Genomic DNA, 6601 nt, shown 5'->3' on the forward strand with positions numbered 1-6601 from the left:
TGCTATATACCCGAAACTAACAGAACATTGTAAATCAGTAACACTCCAACATAAAAATCCTAAATGTGAAAATTTAAAAATGTGAATTTCTATGAGAGTTAAACAATAAAATATTAAAGGAAATAGAGCTGCAGAGACAGAAAATAATAACCTAGTCTCTGAGGGGGGGAAAAGTCACTGTAGGCTGTTTTCCAGTTTAATTCTGACCTCAGTTGCAAGCAGGAAGGGTAACGGTGGTCATGGAGGGACCAGTCCGGATGAGCCACCTCCCTGTTATCCCCTAGTAACTCCACTCCATAGAATGCTTCATCTTACAAGGACTCTAGAAATTCCCCTCTGTCTCCGTCCGCCGTGCACTTCCAGTGTTCTTGGAGGAAAGCAGGCATAGCTTTCTTCTTGGGTTTCTGCCTAGTGGCGTCCGCTGGGCCTCTCGGGAGTTTCCAAGGCCTCTCTCGTTGGTTGCTGCTCTTAACCATCCTTGGAATCCTCTTCTGCACGACCGACAGTGCAGCCAGGTCCCTCCCTCCCCTCCCCTCCCCCATCTGTGTGCCCCGCAGTGCTTGTGCTCTGTCTGTTAATAACACTCAGCACCTCTCCTCCCAAATACCGTCCAGTGCGGCCGGCTTCTCCCGTCCTGGGCTCTGGGTGTTGAAGGTGGGAAGGAAGCCGAAGCCTCACCCTGCATAGCTGGCTTGGGATCCATCCACTGGCCCCTTCACACACATTCTCAGACCCACTTCATCTGACACTTGGAAAATCTCAGACTTTAAACACCGTGAACACTGATGTTACCCTCATGAAAAGGACGCAAGGGTCCTTTCTGCAAGTGGAAGATAGTGATGGAGCAGAGATGTCAAAATCCCAGGTCTTATCTAGTGGCTAAGACTCCACACTCCCAAGGAGGGGGCCCGGGTTCAATCCGGGTGCCCCCTCTAAGACCCAGATATTTTGGTCTTCCCGAGACAGTAAAGAGTCTGCCTGCAATGCAGGAGACCTGGGTTTAATCCCTGGGTCAGGAAGAGCCCCTGGAGAAGGAAATGGCTACCACTCCAGTATTCTTGCCTAGAAAAATCCCACAGACAGAGGAGCCTGGCAGGCTACAGGCAGTGGGGTCACAAAGAGTCAGACACGGCTCAGTGACTAACACTTTCACTTGCTTCTGCTCTAGGGAGAACTTTTTTTTTTAAACAATTTTGCAGAGATCTGGGGCTTTGAGTCAGGATACAGAGGTCACACTAAAATGAAAAGTTCCAGTTGCCTGAGCTCAACCTGCTGCCGTGAGGAGAGTGTTCAGAGCTGGGTGTTACACCAATCATTTCTGCCCTGTCCTTACAGCAACAACGGCAGCAAGAATGGTGGTGACAGTGGGTGCGAAGTTTCAGCATGTCACAAAGAGCTGACCGGCCGTGGCCAGTGCGCGTGTGCAGGGCCAACTACACTTGGCCTTCAAGGAAAAGCAGAGCAGACATAACCCACGACCTCCGGTTTAGGAGGTTTTCCATGAGACGGCACAGAGCTCTGACGGCAAACGCCGATACCCCGGGTGGCTCCGGGTGCTTTCTGACAAGATGCATGGGTTTGCTCAAGCAAATGAGTTTTAGGAAAATACATTTGGAAACACGCAGTAGAGTCTGTAAACAGAGCTTGACTTTCTCCAGAAATAAGGGGATGGGAAGTGATTGTAAAAACGAATGGAAAATAGACTTTTTTTTTTTGAAACACTAGTCCTCTGTCTGCTAGCTTTCTGATCAAAATTGTGTTCCCTATTCAAAAAAAAGTGAAGGGAAGATATTCCTAGCTTGAAGAGTACATACAATATAATGGATTTTAAACACTGTGAATACCGATGCTACTCACATGAAAAGGATGAACTCCACCGCAGACATTGATTTGGGATTCCCATGTACCTAATTCCTCCTGAGATATATGGCCGGCCTTTCTGAGCTAATGGCTTGGGCTCAGGGATGTCCTGCTGTTGAGGGGCAGATTCCATCAGGATCCCATCAGGCAGGCAGATGAAACTGGGGGCCCTGCCTCAGCATCCCACGGGAACTTGGTGTCTATGCTTATCCAAAACACAGCTTCCGTTTCACTGGTGGTGACTTGCTCTGACTCTGGCCGTTGCTCCAGGTGGCTTAGTGGGTGAGGAGTCCACCTGGAGAGACGCAGGAGACACAGGTTCAATCCCTGGGTGGAGAAGATCCCCTGGAGGAGGGCATGGCAACCCACTCTAGTATACTTGCCTGGAGAATCCCATGGACAGACGAGCCTGGTGGGCTACAGTCCATGGGGTCGCAAAGGAGTCAGACACGACTGAGCAACTGAACACGCAAGCTGGGCCCCGTCATCCTCTGGCCTTGGTGGGTATCAACTTCCTGGGAACTCCACTAGGTGGCACTAATGCCATAGGCGGGAGCAACTTGCAGAGAGAACCTTGGCAGGCAGGTGTAGGGTGACACCTCCCTCCCACAGGTGAGTAGAACTGGTAGCTGCCTCCCCAGCATCTCTCAGCACTGCTGCCTTCTGACTTCTCCTGGGATGGGCTGGTGCTATTCATGACTTCTTGCCGTTCTTCTCAGGGTCTAATTTGGAGATGCAAAAAGTAATTTATGGACCAAATCCAGCCCTCGGGCATGTTAAGCTTGACTCCCGTCATGACATATTCATTGGAAGGACTGATGCTGAAGCTCCAATACTTTGGCCGCCTGACACGAAGAGCCAACTCACTGGCTGGGAAAGATTGAAGGCAGAAGGAGAAGGGGTTCACAGATGGTTGGATGGCATCACCAGCTCAATGGACATGAATTAGAGCAAGCCCCGGGAGATGGTGAAGGACAGGGAAGCCTGGTATTCTGTAGTCCATGGGGTCACAAAGAGTTGGACATGACTTAGTGACTGAACAATGACAGCTCAGCCCAGAGGATCTTCCTGCTCCAGGGGACAGGGAAGACCTCATCACAGTCTCCCAAGCCCTTGCTTATGTCAAGATTATTTCCTTTATCCTCCAAGGAGAGATAGTTATTTCCCTGGCTCTCTGGCACCTCCTCTTCCCTGAAAAGGGGACATGGGATAAAGGGCCAAAAAATGCAAGGGAAAAATGCTGGAGGAGAAACACTGATTACTATCTCAAAAGTATCCTGCTGTGGATATGATAACCTGAACCCTGCAAGGGCTGAGAACTCTGTTCTCAGCGTAGGGTCACTCAGCAATGGAGGCTTTGACATAGGGAAAGTGCTCTCAGCTTGGGTGGGTTTCCGTTTGTGGCTGGGCTCAGTGAGTCTGGACACCTCGGTCAGTACCTTCCTGGAAAGTCTTGATGCCTCAGATGTTTTGACAGCAATCATTCACTTCTGTCTCCCATGTGGCCCTGTAGAATCAGAATGAAGAGTCTATGGGGGACTTCCCTGGTAGTCCCTAGGTTAAGATTGTGTCCTCCAGTGAACGGGGAGAGGATTGATCCCTGGTCTGGTAACTAAGGTCCCACATGCCGTGGAGTGTGACCAAAAATTAAAAAGCAAAACCAGAAAAGAGTGTAGGGACGATCTGCTTCAATATGGTACTTCCTATGGCCTTACCCGCTCTACACCCTAAATCTTTCCAGATACTCGGGCCAGGAGAACAGGATTTTAGGGTCTTCCTGAGCACTCTTCCTGGCTCTAGGGGAACCTTCCCAACCGAGACCCAGCAGTGCTTGCTCCGCCTGGAGTGTTGCTGACAGTGTTGTACATTTATTCATTTCATGCAGATTGTCACAGTGACAGGAAAAGTCAGGATGGCGTAGCGGAGAGGCCATTTCACTTAAGCAAGAGGATCTATATTTGAATCCCAGGGTGGTTGCTTGTTAACTGTAAGATGCTGGATTATTAAAGGGATTACATGAGGTAGTGTAGGTACAATGCCTAATACTGGAAGTTTCAAGCAGTGTCTGACGGTAGTCCTTCCACATCCACAGGTTCAACCAAAGATCGAAAATGTTTGAGAAAAAAATTCCAGCAAGTTCCCTAGTGGCTCAGACAGAAAAATCTGCTGGTAATGCAGGAGACCCAGGTTTGATCCCTAGGTGGGGAGGATCCCCTGGAGAAGGGAATGGCTACCCACTCCAGGATTCTTGCCTGGAGAATCCCATGGACAGAGGAGCCTGGCGGGCCGCAGTCCATGAGGTTGCAAAGAGTTGGAAACGACTGAGTAACTTATTCTCCCAAAAAGCAAAGTTTGAATCTGCAGAGAGCTGACAGCTATTCACAGAGCTTTTACATGCTGGGTATTCTGAGTAACCTAGAGATGACCGAAAGTGTCTGGGAGGATGTGCACGGTTATCTGCCAATAGCGCACCATCTTGTATAAGGGACTTGGGCATTTGCAGATGGTGGTATCCGAGGAAGGTCCTGGAACCAGTTTCCAGTGGGCAGTAACTGTATATGCAAACACATAAAGTACCTTGTCAACTATTTTTAAAGGTGTTATGAATGCAAATGTTAACTTTCCAAAAGGGCAGGGATGACAGGAGGTATCACTTTCCTGTAGATCCTAATGGAGGAGACTGGTCTGAGCCACGGCACTGAAACCATAAGCGTTTGCTCTGTCCACAGTATCCGCTTCATTCTGCTACCCTTTTCCCAAACAGCAATGAACTTGGGCTTAAGGGAAGTTCTCTCCCCCACTAAGTGACAGGCTACCAGGCGAGGCATGAAAAGGGATTACTGGATACATGTATTCAAATAAAGGGGAGTTTCCCAGAAGCAGGCTGAGAAGGCCTCCTTCCACCATCCATCAGTAGAAAAACCATTTGACTGGCAGATATGATTTTTTGGAAGCAGCAGTAATGGCGAACTCTGGGTGACAGATGTCAGATGTTGGCAGAGTGACTGCCAAAACAAATCTCCTTGCACCTTCAGACATCAAGCTGATGGAGGACTGGGCACACTTGGACTGGCAGCCCCTTCCTGCTTGGATCACTGCTCACATTATTATTTCTCAGTCGCCGGACAAAGCAGATGGTTTACCATGTATTTGTGACTTTTTATTGGCCTCGAAATTCTGTTCTTCCATCAGGGTACAGCATGTAATCAATTATGACAGTGGGTGGTGTAAAAAAAAATCCCTGCCAATAAAAGTCCAAGACTTTCCCTTTTATTACATTTGCATAAACCCCGACAATTTCCAACTTAAAAGCCAGGGGAGCAAAAAGCAAAGTCATGGTGTTAAAAGTACAGTAATGGTGTTAAAAGTAATTGAAAAAGCACCAAATCTTAGTAGGTCCTGAAGACTCTTGGTAGTTTAGACTAACATCTGATGTCAGCTTTGTCCATTTTGAGTCTTCAACCCCAAATCTCCTCATCTCTATTTTGGTGAGTCTTTAAAAACATTTTGTTTTCCTTTCTTTATTTTTTTAGTTGCTCTGGGTCCTCATTGCTGATCGTGGGCTTTCTCTAGTCGTGGCGAGTGGGGGCTTCACTTCGTTGCAGTACATGGGCTTCTCATAGCAGTGGCTTGTCATGTTGCCGAGCATGAGCTCTAGACTTGCAGACTCGGAAGTCGTGTGCACGGGCTCAGTTGCTCAGGAGCATGTGGGATCTTCCTGGACCCTAGTGAAGAGTTTTCTATCTTATGTTTTTTTCCGTTTTTTCCCTTTGTTCTTTTTTTTTTTTTTAACAGTTGCAGTATTTATTATTTACTTTTTTTCCCCCCTTTATTCTTTAGGAACATGATTTTTGTGGATGACAAGTGTTGATTGGGCTTTTGCAACGTGACTGTCACCATTCCAGGCACATGTAGGAGAACAAGAGAGTCCCTTCCTTCAAAAAAAAAAAAAAACCAACAACCTACATTCCAGCATATAACAAAACAGAAATGGATTAATACATACAGAGGGCAAAAAGGCGGCAAAATTGGGGTAGTGGGAGGAAAGAAATAGGTGAGAAAGATTAGGAGGTACAAACTTCCAGTTGCAAAATAAATGAGTCAGCGGGTATTAAAGGTTCAGTGAGGGGAATACAGGTGACATGTTGTAACCACTTATCTTGGTGATCATTTTGAAATGTGTCAAGCCACTATGTTGTAACAAGAACTACTATAGAGTTTTAGGTCAATTATACTTCAACCAAACCCGTGGCGGAGGGGGAGATCAGATTTGTAGTTACTGGGGGCTGAGGAGTGGGGACTGTGTGGATCACAATAAACTGTGGAAAATTCTGAAGAGATGGGAATACTAGACCACCTGACCTGCCTCTTGAGAAACCTGTATGCAGGTCAGGAAGCAACAGTTAGAACTGGACACTGAACAGACTGGTTCCAAATAGGAAAACGAGTACGTCAAGGCTGTATATTGTCACCCTGCTTATTTAACTTATATGCAGAGTACGTGATGAGAAATGCTGGGCTGGAGGAAGCACACGCTGGAATCAAGACTGCTGGGAGAAATACCAATAACTTCAGATATGCAGGTGACACCACCCTTACGGCAGAAAGTGAAGATGAATTAAAGAGCCTCTTGAGTGCTCGCTTCGGCAGCACATATACTAAAATTGGAACGATACAGAGAAGATTAGCATGGCCCCTGCACAAGGATGACATGCAAATTCGCGAAGCGTTCCATATTAAA

At 47.3% G+C, this 6601-nt stretch overlaps 1 non-coding gene across 1 annotated transcript; it reads left to right on the forward strand.

Moving 5' to 3' along the window:
- The first annotated feature begins 6494 nt into the window (after positions 1-6494).
- Positions 6495-6601, forward strand: LOC133044143 (U6 spliceosomal RNA). Its single transcript, XR_009689885.1, has one exon. It is a non-coding gene; the product is annotated as a U6 spliceosomal RNA (small nuclear RNA).

This window comes from Dama dama, chromosome 22 (genome assembly GCF_033118175.1).
Source record: "Dama dama isolate Ldn47 chromosome 22, ASM3311817v1, whole genome shotgun sequence".
NCBI classification, from domain to species: Eukaryota; Metazoa; Chordata; class Mammalia; order Artiodactyla; family Cervidae; genus Dama; species Dama dama.